This window comes from Phalacrocorax carbo, chromosome 2, assembly GCF_963921805.1.
Source record: "Phalacrocorax carbo chromosome 2, bPhaCar2.1, whole genome shotgun sequence".
In the NCBI taxonomy this organism is placed as follows: Eukaryota; Metazoa; Chordata; class Aves; order Suliformes; family Phalacrocoracidae; genus Phalacrocorax; species Phalacrocorax carbo.
In genome coordinates this window covers 161,340,916-161,356,980 of record NC_087514.1, presented here as the reverse complement: position 1 = coordinate 161,356,980, position 16,065 = coordinate 161,340,916, and the positions used below count along the sequence as shown (strand labels likewise).

Below are 16,065 nucleotides of genomic sequence, written 5' to 3'. Positions count from 1 at the left end.
GAGCGGCGGGGGAAGGGAAGGTCTGGGGGTTTGTGGTTTTTTTTTTTTTAAATGATTAAAGAAAAAAAAAAAACCTGAACCGAGTCCAAAATGGCTTCTAAAAAAAGGGAGAAGCCGAAGCGCAGCCAGCGGGGGAAACCCGGATGTTTGATACAAAGAGGCTGGCGGGGGGCGGAGCGGCGCGGGGGCTCCGCGGGCGCTGAGTGGGGAGCGGCGCTGCCCGTCACGGCCGCGCCCCGCGCAGCGCCCGCGGGGAGCCCCTGGGGTGGGGGGGGGGGGGGGGATGGCGGGGTGCGGGGCCGAGCCACCGCGGCCTCTCGGGGGAAAGGGGGGTGGTCGCTGGGGAGCCTCCCCCCCCCCCCCCAGTGCCTGCTGTTTTGGCGGGGGGGAGAGAAGCGCGGCCCCCCGCCCCCCCCCCCCGGGGAGGGGGGAATAAACCGTGTCCTTACCAAAAAAAAAAAAAGGAAAAAATAGAAAAAAATAAATTCTCCTCTTCCAGGCTGGTGAGAATGTGTTCCCCCTGCTCTTGTCCCGCCTGTCCTGGAGCCCCTGCACCCAAAAAAGTCCCTCCATCCCAAAATCTTAGCACAGGAGCGCTCAGCTCAGGGAAGGTGTCCGGGGGTGCCAGGGCTGAAATCAGCAGAATCAGTTTTCAGCCCGTTTCAGGGTTAATAACGTTTTCTCTATCGCCAGGGTTACACAGGAATTGAACTTTCTCCACAATTTATTTTAATTATAACTAAATACGGCATTAGGGAGCACCGAAGGAATCTTAAGGGGAAGGAAGAGGAAGGGAAGATGCTGAAGCTGGGTCATTCCCAAGACTTTGGGTCTGCGAGGTCCACTGACTCATCGGGAGAAAGGGCTGCAGCGCGGACGCCGTGCGCCGGCGGAGCTCCTGCGCACAGCCCTGAGTCGCAGGTCGGCTCTTGCTAATTTGTCCGATGGGGAGTAAGGCTGAAAATATTTCTAAAACCGTTTGCTTTTTTTTTTTTCCTGGAGGGAGATAAGAGTAAATATGAATCATTCTTTTAAAAGTTTCAGAAGCGTTTTGTTCCAGGAAGGAATAAGTGTATTTTTTTTACAGTAAGAACCTCACAGGAAACTTCAGGAGGTTTTTATAAGAGCTTGTAACCTCTTTGAAGCTGGAGACATTTTTTGTACGCGTATAGCACTTGCATAACAAGGTCCTAACTGTGAACGGGATTCCTAGGTGGAGTTGCAATAAACTGAATAGTATCATTCATGGGATCATACCCCATTCATATGTTGGCTGAGTAAAGAGGAGTACATCGGCAGGAATATAGCGACTGCGACTTCAAACACGAGACTCTTGGGGGAAAAGTCGCTGCCGGCGCGTGCGCCGGTGGGCAGCGCAATTGGTAAAGCTACAAAAAACGCTCAAGAAAATATTTTTTGGAGCAAAAAGCAGCAGAAACAAAGCCACGAGAGCTGCTGCTGGGCAGGTCTGGGGCATGGAGAAAGGAAGGTGAGTAATGTCAAATCACGGATGGAAAATAAGGAGACGTGTCTGCCAAGGGGTGGGTTAGGGATCGATCCCTATTTATTCAGAAACAAGACTCACAGGTAGGGTTTGGGGTTTGTTTTTTTTTAAATCTGGAGGCAGCGGGGACTGATTTTTGTCACTGAATGCTGTGGGACACACCGCTGAGAAGGCCACACGGGGTGCAACGGGGAGTGTAAAATGTGGTCAGAGGAGAAGTGAATGTCCTGGCCGTGAGCTGCAGCAGCTCGGGGTATGTTCCGAGCCTCAAGAGAAGAGACAAGTAATGCATCAATATTTTCCTTAAGGCTGCTTATTTCGTTTGAAAGCAAATAACGGGTCAATATTTCTGCTTATTTCATTCGACGAATAAGTTCTTAAACAGCTACTGAATGGCTGAAGTGCGGAGAGGTATGTGGGGTGATAAAACGTGATCCAGTGTTTCGCTGTACCAGCACCCCCATGATTAGCTAAAACAAGACATTTAATTCATACCAAGAAAATACGAGTCCTCGGGAGCGGGCGGCGTGGCTAACGTGGCCATCGCTTGGGCTGCGTCCCTGCCCAGGCTGAAATGCCCCCTGGCAAACGCCGCTCCTATTTTTATTCGCTGCTCTATGAAAAGCCCCATTTCACCGTACCTGAATTTACGGGCAGAGACCTGGGAGCACATTAATCGCGCTGGGAGCACGTTAATCGCGCGGCTGTCATCATTTTTGAGGAAGCGGGCCCAGGGCGCTTGCGATGTTGCCCTAAAGCCCCCCAGTAAGGAGGGCGTAGCGTGGCCTTTTGCCTGGTATTTGCCCAGGGATAAATGATACGGTGAATTTTCGTTTATTCAACTCCAGGGTTACAGTCCCTCCTGCTTACATTGTTTCACAGGGAGACGTTTACCCTTCTGAAAAGCTAAAATGTTTTCTCCACTTGCAACATAAAAGCCCAGGAGTGAGTATTGTCACTGGAGATAATGTTACAGCCTGAGCAAGATGACACTTAAAAACTTCGTCAGCCTCCAAGAATTTCGGAAATAGCGATGAAGGAAGGTAGCAAGTGTTAAGAGCAGGCAGTACTTGCAAGAAGTGCCCTTATGAGCGGCGTTTTCAAGAGCTTTTTTCTGTTTCCAGTTATCATTAGAGTCGCACAGCTCAGACCATTTTTAAATAATTATACTTAGTAAAAAAACCCTCCTGTGCTGAAATAAATTCTAGCTAAGATGGTTTTATGCTTTGCAGCCTCGTGTGACACTCAATCTTTCTTGTGTGGCTGTTGTAACAAGTCGAATTCATGTATTTTGATACCCCGCACGTGATAAAGATACTTGGATCACTTAAGCCTGTATAAAACTGCAGTGCTCGCATGTCATTTATCTTAAAATCCTATTGTAGCTCTCATGAAATGTAATTTCTTCAGTGAATGGAAATTTATACTGACAGAGGTGTTATAAAACATAGAAAATACTGGGGGAAGGGGACCCAACGGTTCCTTTATCTCTCCATGCATTCGCTAACGGGGATTTATTTTTCAGCTCGGCGTTGGTTCGTTGCAGGTTACAGAGCTCTGATGCAATTAAAGGGACCCGTTTCCAGTCATCTTAAGCAAAACTTGCATTACTTGCAACAGGTGAGAAATGGGTGCTGAGGCACCGAGACAGCCAACCGGTTCGCAGGCTGCAGTTTCCATTTCAGTTCCTAAAGGTGCTTGTAGGAAATCGCTCAGCCTAAAGAAACCCCTGGGATCCCAGCCTCTACCTTCCCATTTCAAAATGCACGGGTAAGAAAAAACAATTTATATTCATAACCTTGAGTAAATAAATTGTCAGTTTAACTACGCATTTTATTGTAATTAAGTGCTTCCCAGTAATAACCAACCCACACTATGAAGCGGTTTCTTAATATAACAGTAAGCTAAGTTCTCGGTTGTGAGCAGAATTAGGAAGCTTTTAAAAGTATAGACCAATTAATATAGCAGGGTGGTGTTGCGCAGTTCTCCGCATGCGGAGAAGGGTGGTTTTGCTAAAGAACTTTATCCTTATTTTCAAGAAATGCCGTTGCTGTGCAGTCGGTTTCTCACCTGCAGAATTTCCCAGTAGGATTTATACCCAATATTAGCCTAACTCTAAAGGGAGCGGAGCTAAGGCAGATTTAAACCTTCCCCAGCTTTCTAAGGACTCTCTGCTGTCACCTCTCCATAATGCAGCTACAATTAACTTTGCTGGAATTTCTATATTTGAAGCAGCTTTAAATTAGAGCCTGAACTTCCAGACGCGTATGCAGATGGTCTTTGCTACTGTCTGTACGAGCCCTTGGTTTTCACGCTATAAAAGCCCACCCACGTTGACAAATTTGCCCTTTGCGGTCTGGCTTCAGTGCGGCCGGTAAAAATAGCGAGTGATACGGCAGACAGAATGGGCCCTAAACTATATGAAAGTATTTTTTGATAGCTTTTCTTAGCTGCAGACTAAAGAGCAAGGCATCAGATGTTGACAGATTAGGGGGCAATATACCGAGCAAAGGGATCTCTTACCAGGGTGCCCGTAAACCCACAGGTTTGCCGTCCTCCAGAATTTAAGCTTTTCCCTGTGTTTTTGGGTGTATTTTGATTAAAGTGTAAATACCAGCTACTGGCACGTGTCAGAGCTGCATGCCAAAGCTTTGTTCATGTTGGATCTTCAGTGTCGCTTTACTCGTCCATGAATTTTCTTAGGACTTCTCGGGCAGAGCTCATTATTTTTACCACCGTAGCCAGCAGAGTTGTCGTATAATTATTTCCCTTTAAATCCAGGAGAACTTATCTGGCCTATTGCAGGAAGGCTCCGGAGGACAGTCGGCGCTGGATGGTGGCTGTACCGTTAGCATGTTACCCCTCCCCAAAAAGGAGAATCCAGGCTCTAATCCGTACCCCCAAACCATGCCAGCTCGCTGGGAACCAAAGCATGCCCACACTCGAGTTGGAGACTTCTGTGCTCGGGCAAGGAGGATTATGGACATCATATGACTAATTCTGCAATGACAGGATATGCTTAATTGGTAAAGGGCTACATTTTCTATCTTCTTTTTTAACCCAGGACATAGTGTCAAAGGTCTGCCTGATGTTTGAGGTTCCTTTCAAGTATTTTCTTCATTGAGGTTCACTGTACTTAAAGTTACTGCGGCTGCCGGCTTTGTCTTATGCCCTTGAGCGCTACTATGCTTTTTAGTAGCGCATTCAAATTCCTCTGCAATGCCAGGCTGTGCCGCTCTCGCAGCTCGCAGAGGGACCTCCCTGAACCTCAGGTACAAAAGCTCCGGCTGTCGCAAAAGCCGGTGGCCTGGAGTGGGGAAAAGCAGCGTATTTCTCTAAGCGGACTATGGGACCAAACTTTAGATATTCCTTTCAATGTCCTGCTTTTGAGCTCTCTGCCTCTCAGTTTCCCTGTAAAATACAAATACAGCATGGGTGATGCTTAGCTCATAAAAAAAAAAAGTATCTCTCTAACTTCCAGGAGCGCGTGTTGCAGTGAGCTGCAGTCAGTGCATCTTAAATTCAGTGGTAGGAAGATGTTTCTACCAGCTGATGACACTTAACCATTCAAACAGATTACCAAGTGCCATGGCAGCAAAATCCCTTCTGTTTGAAATGTTTAAGACTGTTTGGATGCCTCTCTGGAAAATGTGCTCCTAAATTGGTGGTAGCAACTCCGGAATGGCTTCCTGGTGACAATCCTGATGACTGTGACAGCCTCCAGTAATGGGAATTCGTTAATCTCTTGCTCTGTGCCTGTAACGCTCTCTGTCCTTCTTCCATTAAAAGCCAAAAGTAAATAAATGCAGGTCCCATCATCAGATCATTTTGCTTGCATAGAGATTATCTATGTGACATGGACAAGCAGAAGGGCAAAAGAAAACCTCCCCATCCTCAGTGTGAGGCTAGTTTGGGTGCAGCACCGTGAATTCGGGGCTTGGGAGTCGCCAAGTCACCCTGAGCATTCCGCTTCGCTTTGTGCAACAGCCGACGTTGCTGGCGCCGGCTGGGGGCGGCAGGCGGAGGGCAAGGTGTTAAACCTCCTCGTGCCGGGAGTGTGTTTGGTCCAGGTTAGGGCAGCCTTAAGTGCTGCGCTGTTCTGGGTGGCTGCCAGCAGATCCCACGGAGTTTTGCAACACCTGAAAAAGAGCCTAAGCACAGGAATACAACAACCCTTGAATTTGCAGAGTGAGAACAGCGTGTTCAGTCACTGCCCTTAGACTGTTCCCTAACCCTATCCATTTAAGTTACCGTACTCTGTGAGGGAAGATGGTAGGTTTTTACGCACGTTGCCTTCAGCTGCTGAAAACGCAGTGCAGGTGCCTTAAAGTGCATATGGTGGCTACAGCAGCCTAGAGTCCAGGCCTGTCATCTTTCCACCTTCCTCATCTTCCTCCCTCCCCAGGTGTTTGGTTGGCAAAATGTCTTTCAAGTTCCAAATTTTATTTAAAAAGCTAGACTTGGGTTTTTTAGACTGGTTGCAATTAAGCTTTAACAACAGGAAAGTTCATGCGGAGGTGCCGTCTCTCTTTGAAGAGGCTCTGCCTAAGAAAAGCATCTGTATCCCTCCTGCAGCCATCTGGACCATGCTGGAGGGTTTATTTCACTACTCTCACCTGTGGCTTTGTGTCTCTGGATGCACTGAAGGCATGTATGGAGGGACCAATTGAATATGTCCTGGAGTGTTTGGTGTATTTTTAGAGTTTGTCCCAGATTATTGGCCTTTGTCCCAGATTTCAGTGGTTAGGGTATAAGAATGCCTGGTGGGATTGTGGTGCTTCCTGCATTGCTCTCAGGAAGGCTTTAATCAGGAAAAATATCCTCTCAAAGAAGGCAAATAATTAAGTTTTTGTGGCAAATACTGTACTGCCATTAGCCAGAGGTGATAAACACTGGAGACCACAGTATAAATAGAGCAAGGCAGATGCACTAAGCTTTAAAGTGCAAGATTATTGCGTTGTGTGGTATTGAGTAATGAATTGGGCACCACTAGCAAGGTGGTTTTGCTTTTGTCTTTATTGGGACCAGAGGTTGTTTTTACACCATAAAGTGTTGGTCTCTGCTGCTCGTCGTGGGGGAATGCTGGTACAAATTGCCTGGAGGAAACTTGTTTCCATGTGCTGGCAGCTGGCAATGTACAAGTGGGGAGCTAATGTTGGAAGGGATCTTCAGGTGTCATCCAGTCCATCCTCCTCCCTTTGGCAGTGTTTATTCGACCTGTGTCATTCCTTGGAAAGGCTCATCTGACCTCTTCCTGCAGAGCTGGGCATTGCACGGTGCTCCAGGCTCCCAGGGCTTCACAAGCTTTGCCTGCAGAACATTTTCCTTCCTGCAAAACCTGCCCTTCCCTGCTTCAGTTTGGTCCTTGCTGAGCTCATGGGGGACGGATTGCTCCTTTTCTCTGGGCTCCAGCCTTTACACATTGGAAGATTGTCTCTCTTCAGTCTACCAAAGCCAAAACAGGCCAATCATTTGTTCCTTCCTCATATTTCTGGCTGTGCAGCATGACCCTCGCTCCATCCCTTGGGCTGCTTAACCATATCTCAGGGCTGAATTCCCTTAGAATCACAGAATCATAGAACGGTTTGGGTTGGAAGGGACCTTTAGAGGCCATCTAGTCCAACCCCCCTGCAGTGAGCAGGGACATCCCCAACTAGACCAGGTTGCTCAGAGCCCCGTCCAGCCTGGCCTTGAACGTTTCCAGGGATGGGGCATCGACCACCTCTCTGGGCAACCTGGGCCAGGGTTTCACCACCCTCATTGTAAAAAATTTCTTCCTTTATCTAGTCTGAATCTACCCTCTTTTACTTTAAAACCATTACCCCTTGTCCTGTCACTATAGGCCCTTGGGTCGCACGACATTCACCGTACACATTTGATGTAGTCCTAGACTCCCCATGCCACCATCTCTGGCATGCGCTCCTCCGCTCTGGGGGACTTCTCTCGGTTCAGCCCTCCTAGTTACACTGCGGGTCTTTGGGATGCTGAAGGGGCTCACTTACAGGCTCATCCAACCAATTTCAGGGTTTCATGGACTTCCACCTTGGTCTTACCTCTTTACCCTCCTATCAGTTGCTTGCTGCCCAGCTGCCCTAATGCCCTTTCTCAAACTCTTTCCTTAGCTTCATAGCATAGGACATACCACATGGCATAAAACATACAAAGCATGAAAACCATTCTGTTAAGAATCCAATCACTGGTCCATCAATTTTGCAGAGAGGCAGGAGTGACACATTGCCAATACAGATGCAGGTGAGGTCCTGCTGCACTTGGCCGTGTCTGTGAGAAGAACCTGCTTTCCTTCCCAGCACTCCCTGGCATTCAAATCTTGGACATTTTGGCATGTTATGAGTGATAAAAGTATTCACAAGTGAGAGCAGCCAGCCCTGCAGGCTGTGATGCCAGGGTATTGTGGGTTCCTGGCATGGGCAGTGCCTTTCGATGGATTTCAGAAGAAAGAGGCAGAAATATTTTTTACAGCCAGCCTCAAGTTTTTGTCTATTTGTAGGTGTCTTTGTGTCCCCTAAATTGGCAATAGGTCCTTTGGAAAGAAGGCTGCACTTCATGTCTTGACTGTCCTGGCTCCGTATCCACTCAGATTCTCTTGCTCCCAAAGGCCACAGATCTTGTCCTTTATTTTTGCCACCAAATGCCACTCATTTGTGTTGAGAAGCAGGAACTGGCGGCAGGGAAGTTATCAATCATCCAGCAAGCAACTAATCTGTTTCCCTTTTCTTGTGGCCATTCCACGCTGTGGGATAGTGCACAAACCTTTAATTATTGACCCACAATAGTTTAAATGGGTGCAGGTAGCTACTAGCACCAGGTTTGAAAAGAATTCAGTAATAATGGAGGGAGAAGAAAGATTTTAAAAAAAAAAAAAAAAAGGATAGCATGGGACAAGGATGCAAAGGGTGAAGGGCATATGGCAGAGGTGCCAGTTGGGGGTATTCCAGTGGCCTGGGTTCCAGCTCAAGCTTCTGCAGGATCTCTGATAGGCTTTGCTTTACTCATCTCTTAAGTCCTGATCGGAATGGGAACAACCGGCTTCATCCCCAGAAGTAATTAAAATGTTGCGCTCCCTGGCAGGGGAGTTAAAATCAATTTCTCAAATACAAGATGAAGAGCAATTGGCCAGGCTGCTGCTGTGCGGAAAAAGATCCGGGGCTGTGATGCTTGGGAGCACATCAGAAGTCCCACGCTGGAGTAAGTCCTCCCGGCATGCCTGTTCAGAGGGACACGCTGCAGAAGGCTCAGGACAGCCTTTCCATTCAGCCTGGCAGTGGCAGGGTCTTGGCATAAGAACAATTTCCACACCTTGGGAAAGACACGGCTCAGCAGAAAAAAGCCCAGAGAGGTGCAAATAAAACATTGGAGGTGTAGAAAACCTGCTTTTGGTGAAAAGCTGAGAGAGTGTGTGGTCTGAAGAGGGGACCAAGGTGAGACAAAGCAAGTTGCCAAATACATGCGCAGCTGATGCAGAGAGGGGTATGGGTAGTTCAGCACGGGGATATATTCCCCTGGGCTGCTGTGGAATTGTCACTGCCGGAAGGTATTAGGCAAAGGGATAGTTCAGGTATTGTTGATTGTCCTCTAAGGTCCTGGGGCCTCTTAGAGGGCTTTATCCAACTTTCTTTTTCTTCCAGTTGCTGGTGAAACCATTGGAATTCAGCACTTCAGCGTTTTAGAAGACCTGCCACAATAGCAATCCCCTGTTTGCAATCAAGGAGATTGCAAGAGCAGCGCCATGCATATTTAGCTGGTGTGCAGCTCCTGGGGTTGTAGGGGTACAGAAACAAGCTAAGAAATAAATGTGCCATAGCTGTAGAAGTTGATTATTCTAGAGCATTAAAAATCCAGCCTTTCTTTGCCAAGGAAACGCTGCACATGAGCCGAGCTTTTCCGTGTCAAACATTGTAAAGAAATCTCAGTTATGTTTGGAGTTAGAGAGACACAAAGGAAATCTCATTAGGACCTACAAGCAATGACCTGTTATAAACAGAATGGGAATAATTTGTGAGCTCTCAGAAAAACAGAGTGCATCTCTTCTGCCCCTGTCCTCACTGTCTGCTGCTACTCTAGGACACAGGTTTCCTGAGAGAAGGATCTGTGCCTTCTTGCTCAGCTAGCCCTTATACATCACGTTTTATTTGCTAGGAGACTTGAACAATGAGCAGCAAACACTCTTGTTCCTATTTTAAATGTGCGGAAACTGCAGTACAGAGAAATAAAATTACTTGCACCGGGCCACAGAGCAATTTTGTGGCAGGGCTAGGACCAGAACCCAGCTCCCTTGCTCCCAAACCCATGTGCCAGCCTTCAGCTCTTCATTGACCCTTAATTTTAATCGCCTTCCAAGGAAGTCTGTTGGCCTCTTCCAGTTTACTTCCACGGGAGTAGTGCAGGTGTCAAATGAAGTCACTGGGAATATCAATGCAAAAGAAGCCAGTATTAGATGCAGAGAAAGAACTGATGGAAGGGGAAAAAATAGATTTTATATAAAAAGGAATAAGTTCTAGTGCCACTTCCATAATATCATTCCCCCTTTAATTTGTGCCTGGTCAAAATTAAAAAAAAATAGATTGCTAATATTAATAAATGAAATGAATCTTGAATTTTATAATAGTGGAGGAAATGAAAGGACCAAAGTAATATTGTGTTGTTAACTGAGATTTTAATAATGATTCTGTCCTCAGTTGGTGCATTTATTCCACAGAAAGTAAATCATTAATGAAGAGGGGGGAAAACAGTTTTATGGTGATAGATTTTTTGAAAGAGAAGTTTAATTTTGCTTAACTTCTGGAAACTCTGAAATGTGCTTGCAGCTCCAAAACTAAAAGACAAACACCTCAAAAGCAGTCCACAAGGCTGGGGTATAGCTCAGTGGCTAACGCTGCCGGGGGCAGGATGGAGCCGTGTCTGTAGCTCCTCTCTGAGAGAGCTGAGGTGAGGGGAAGAGATAGCTTACAGATGCTGGTTTTGTTGGGGGAAGGAAGGTAGGTTAGAGATGGTTTTGATGGAGGAAGGAAGGTTTGAAGGTTTCCCGTTGGTTCGATGCATTCTCATAGTTATTTCTGAATGGCACCTGGAGAGCAGTAAAGAGATCATTCTTACCTTAAACCAAGGGAGGCCAAACTAGGCTCTTCCTATGGCTTCCGCAGGCTTTTGCAAGATCTGCTTCTACCATGTCCTCTGGATGGATGGACTCAAACCACTCTCAGTGCTGGGGGGGTGTTTGACTTCTCAGGTGAAGAAAGAGCCCGCCGAGGCTAGTGTGTGCAGCTCTTGACCTACCCACTGGTATCTTCAGCCACCTCCAAGGAGTCCCAAGAAAAGGGCTCCCTGGAGTAGCAGCCCATTTCACACCAAGTCCCCTGGTTCAAAATGTCGAGCACAGGGAGGATCACGGTCTCGCAGCGCTGGAGAAGAAAAGCATCTCTGTAGGTGAGATCTGGCGCCTAAGAGAAAGCAAATATGGAATATATGTGCCTGCGTGTGCATGAAAGAGGGAAGAGACAGAATTCCCCTGATTCCTTAATGAGCGCAGCACCCCTACAATGAATGTAGAAATTTTCAAATTAAATTACTTTTTTGTATTTAAATTATCAAATCAATAAAAAGAAGTAAACATTAAACAACTTTATATGAGAGCCTGGAGTGTCACCACAAAAATTAAGACTATGTAATTAAAAGTACAATGCAATTTATTTTTATATCGTTCTTCCTTCAAATCAACATATCTTATTACTTACCCAAAAATGTAAAGCAGGCTGCAAACTCATTCAAAAGATGAAGACAAAGTGGCTTTTGAAAAACCTATGTTTCTTGGTCCCTTAGATCTGGCAGCAGTCATGATTTAATATTTTAACTAATAGGTTATATTGCTGAAGAAAAGTACATTAATTACTATGGGAAACCTAAAAAAAAACCTAATTAAGAAGAATAAAATCATTCTTATTGACTGGGAAAAATAGAAGTATGTAAAGGGAAACGAAGGGTGAAAAAACTGGGGACACAAATATTAATAGATGTGCTCTGCGCAGGGTGGAAAACACTTCTGCACTTGCAGGGGGTGTGGATTTGAATCTGGCTGGAGATCACAGTTTGCCGTGGCTAAAGCTCTTCTCCAGTATCTCACCCACTGGAAGCACTTCTAATTAGCTGCCGCACAGGCAGTTGAGTTTGCTCTAAATTCAGCTCAACATGTCCATGCAGAACCGGCCCCACTGGCTGTGTCTGAAACAACAGACTAAGAGCATGAGATTGCACTGCATTTCTGGATATAGTAGGGTAACAAAATCATTATCTCAGTAGTTGCCATCCTTCCTAAAATGTCACAGAGGACGTGTAAGAAAGCAGCCCTGTGTCCCAAGCCATGCAGAACATCATGCCTGGGGACGCCATGGGGATGAATCACCATGGGCAGATGCAAATCTCCCTTTCTACCAGCCACAGCCCTTTAAAGTAATGTAAAAGGAACCTTTCGGTGTGAAATATCCACCACTTTGTTTGCTCAGACCCAGCTAAGCTCATCTTTTGACTTTATCCCCAGGTGGCCTCCGTAAGGCAGCTCCTGCACCCCCATCGCTGCCTTCACGGGATCCCCAGGGATGCAGGGCTGCTTTGGGAGCAGGTGCATCTTGTATCGGCCAGAAACAGTGGCCAAAAAAGTTAGGAGGTGTTCAACCATTTTTTCCAGATGTGAATCTAGATGGGACCATGTGTGATTTTGTCATTGCAGGACTGGATTCTGGGGCTCTGACTTTGAGCTTTCATCCCAATTTGGAAAAAGTGTGTTTATTTCATGATCTTGAGCATTCTTGTGATAGTAAACCTTATTTTCTGCCTGCCTTTACTGCCCTCATTCCTAAAGGTCAAAATGTCTATGGATGTTAAAAAGAAGGGAGAGGATACCGTAAGGTGAACAGCTACACTAAGTGTTTAAACAAATACACGCATTTTAATTACTTTAGCTGATATTAGTAGTATTGATGCCTTTGCAAGCCAGAAGTTATCCCTTGATCACTTGTATTTACTACACATGTAAAATAGACTACAGCAATTTGGCCAGTTATCTTGTACTGAATCCAGTAACTTGTACATCATTAATACCTCCAAATACAAAAAATTAGTAGTATAAGTTTTCAACAGCCCTTCCAGGATTACAAATCTTCATCAAAGGCAAGAGGAATTGTCTGAGGAGTGAGGTCTTCAAGATTCAATGAGTGCATACTGTGCCAGAGAGGAAGAAACTAGGTGAAATATTTGCAACAAATGATGCTATTACAGATATGTGCTCGCACAGAAAGCCAGCAAAAGGGCACTGCACCACCGCGGGTATATTTTGGTGGTATAATTGACACCCAGAGTTGCACAGCTCTTTGTTCAAAAGTAAGCATGTTCTCTTCCCCACCTTTACCCGCAGAAAACAAGGTTGCAAAGCAATAAGCATAGGCAGGAATTGTTTGAAGGGGGGATTGATTGACTGGGGGGTATTTTGCAGCACAGAAACATCTGAGCAGTAATGCCTTTTGACTAACAGAATTTTTACAGTGAACCTTGCAAAACACACAAGGATTACTCATGAAGGTCACATAGACCATGTGTAAGATATCTACACAAGGGTGGCAGAAACAGCCTTCAGTTATAAAACCTAGAAATAAGCAGAGATTAAATTCACCCTTTGAAAGAAAGAAGAATTTTTTTTATGTGGTGGTATCTGAAAGCCATTGTATTGGGACCATGGCATACTGTGCATGCTGTACTAATCTAGGAGCTGTAGACATAAGAACTTTGTATAGTCTAGCCTGAGCTCCTGCACAACCAGACACCCAGGGCTGATGCAATCCCAATGCACAGCTCACATGCTGCATTTTGAGTCATCTGGCCATGACTCATGAGTGGGACTGGAGGGTTGGGGTCAGGGGACATGTGGGAGGGCCTGGGGCTGTGGGCTGTTGGTCAGGGGTGGTATGTTTTAGCCAAGTGTGGGACTGCTACTCTGCTCTGGCATCCCTCAACCCAATCATAGAATCATTGAATCATAGAATCATTAAGGTTGGAAAAGACCTCTAGGATCAAGCCCAACCAGTAACCCAACATCTCCATGTCTCCTAAACCATGCCCTGAAGTGCCACATCTACGTGTTTTTTGAACACCCCCCAGGGATGGTGACTCCCCCACCTCTCTGGGCAGCCTGTTCCAATGCCTGACCACTCTTCCAATAAAGAAATTTTTCCTAATATCCAATCTAAACCTTCCCTGATGCAACTTGAAGCCATTTCTTCTCACTCTATCACTAGTGACTTGAGAGAAGAGACCAACCCCCACCTCGCTACAACCTCCTTTCAGGTAGCTGCAGAGAGCAATAAGGTCTCTCCTCAGCCTCCTCCAGACTAAACAACCCCAGTTCCCTCAGCTGCTCCTCATCAGACCTGCTCTCCAGACCCTTCCCCAGCTCTGTTGCCCTTCTCTGGACACACTCCAGCCCCTCAAGGTCCTGCTTGTCCCGAGGGGCCCAAACCTGAGCCCAGCATTCGAGGTGGGGCCTCCCCAGGGCCGAGCACAGGGGCACCATCCCTGCCCTGCTCCCGCTGGCCACACCAGTGCTGACACAAGCCCGGGGGCTGGTGGCCTCCTTGGCCACCTGGGCACTGCTGGCTCATGCTCAGCCGGCTGTCAGCCAGCACCCCCAGGGCCTTCTCTGCCAGGCGCTTTCCAGCCACTCCTCCCCAAGACTGTAACTTCTTGCACTACAGGATACAGAGTGAGCTGCACCAGCAAATGCCTGGGATGCACAGAGAGCATCAGGGCAGGGGAAGGTTGTGAGGGCAGTGGTGGGATTAGACTCACCTCATTTCAGATATTTACAGAAGAGAGTTTTAAATGCGAGCTGTCACACTGGGCTTTCCAAACAGCAACAAGATATAAGTGGGTTTTATTATTATGCAATTCATCTGCTCTGGTTTAACCATCTACTTTAAGAAGAGATGAATCACTGTAGACTCCATCGACTGTATTGACTGGCTCTCCATTGACTAGCAAGGAAGGTATGGGTGACTAGCTCAAGTGAAGATTTCTGCTTTAGATGAGTGAATCTACTGAGAGCTTCGTGCCCATAGCGTAAGGCTTGGCTGCTCTGAGCAGCTTAGACTGTGGCATTTCAGTCAATAACTTCTGCGGCAAACACAGTATTTTTGGAGAAGTGACACCCATCAGGAGGAGTTTGCAATGTAAGCAGACAAAAGAAATAGCAGGTGGGAAACAGAGGTGTCCCGTGATCAATAGGAAATAAAGTCTGCACCTCCTGCTCCTGCAACATGTCCCACAAACCCTGCATCCCTTGTAGAGCAGGCTTCCATGTCTTCACAGAAAGATTAGTTCAGCTATGAACTAATCATACTGGTGATTAGCTCCTGATGATTGCTGTCATCTCTCCCCCTCCAAACAGAAGGGGTCCTGCCGAAGCCATATCTCATCCCCTGTGGCTATTGCTGCACTTTTTCCTCAGTGCACCAGCCTCTACTGAGAAAGTCTTGGGTCACCAGGAGAGAAACTGGCTGGGTCATCAAGAAAGCATACGCTTGAAAGAGAGGAAAAAAAACGCATCAGTCTGTAGGAGCGTATGCCATTAAAAGCAAAAACCAGCCTACACGTGTAAGAGCGGCAGCCTCTACAGTGTGGTGTACGTCCACACACTTAGCCCGTTGTTTCAGAATCTCCGTCTCCCTTCGGTTGTGATCACTCTCAACTGTTTGCAGTCTGTGCATGGTGACGTGCATGGAATATTACTATGAAAATGTGCATTCTTGTTAATAGGTATAGTTTAGGATGATTGTTAGCAGAGCATAAGGCCTTATTGATTGAAAGTGGCATATGGCAAGGATGTATAATGATTCGCTTTGGCTGCTAGTTTGAAATCCTATTCATGGGCAAAAAATACCCCAGTCTCCTTTGCAGTCAGGCTTCATTCTCTCTACAGCGTGTTTTTCAAACTGGGCCATTTTACGAGTGATCCGTAGGAGAGATTTCCTGCTCTCCTGGGTGTGTGCTCAAAGCTCTTTTCAGTCCTGCAAGGGCAAGTCACAGGAACAAAAGCTGAAGTTATCAGACGCCTCCCTTTGAGGGAAAGGTTGGTTATCTTGCAGCTCTCTCCTCTAAAACTCTTTTTCAGGGAATTTAGTGTTTATGAAGGGTGGTGGACTTGAAAACCTGACGCACAGGGAATGCCAGGGAGGGGTACAGCCCCAGCGATGCCCCTTTTCCAGCAGCGTACCTCGGTGCCTGGTGGGAGAGCACATGAATCCCCACCTGCGGCAAACAGCCTCATGGATGGTTTTGACATTTTTACCAATCGCATTTTTGAAAGACGAAGCTGCCGGTGCTCTGTCAAGCTGCACTAGAGGTGAGCGCTTCTCCGGATCCAGCTCCTCTTCACCAGGGGGAAAAAGTGCGTGTTCCTACATGGCATTAGCAAATACAGAGTAATTAACCTGAGGAAAAATCCCAGTGCAGGCAAAGCAGCCAAAGTATTAATACATGTGAACTGACAGAGATAAGCC

At 46.6% G+C, this 16,065-nt stretch overlaps 1 long non-coding RNA gene across 1 annotated transcript; it reads left to right on the top strand.

Moving 5' to 3' along the window:
- The first annotated feature begins 282 nt into the window (after positions 1–282).
- Positions 283–11,147, top strand: LOC135312130 (uncharacterized). The gene is made up of 4 exons (XR_010371794.1): positions 283–3,274; positions 4,310–4,530; positions 4,986–8,710; positions 9,151–11,147. It is a non-coding gene; the product is annotated as an uncharacterized LOC135312130 (long non-coding RNA).
- The last annotated feature ends 4,918 nt before the right edge of the window (positions 11,148–16,065 follow it).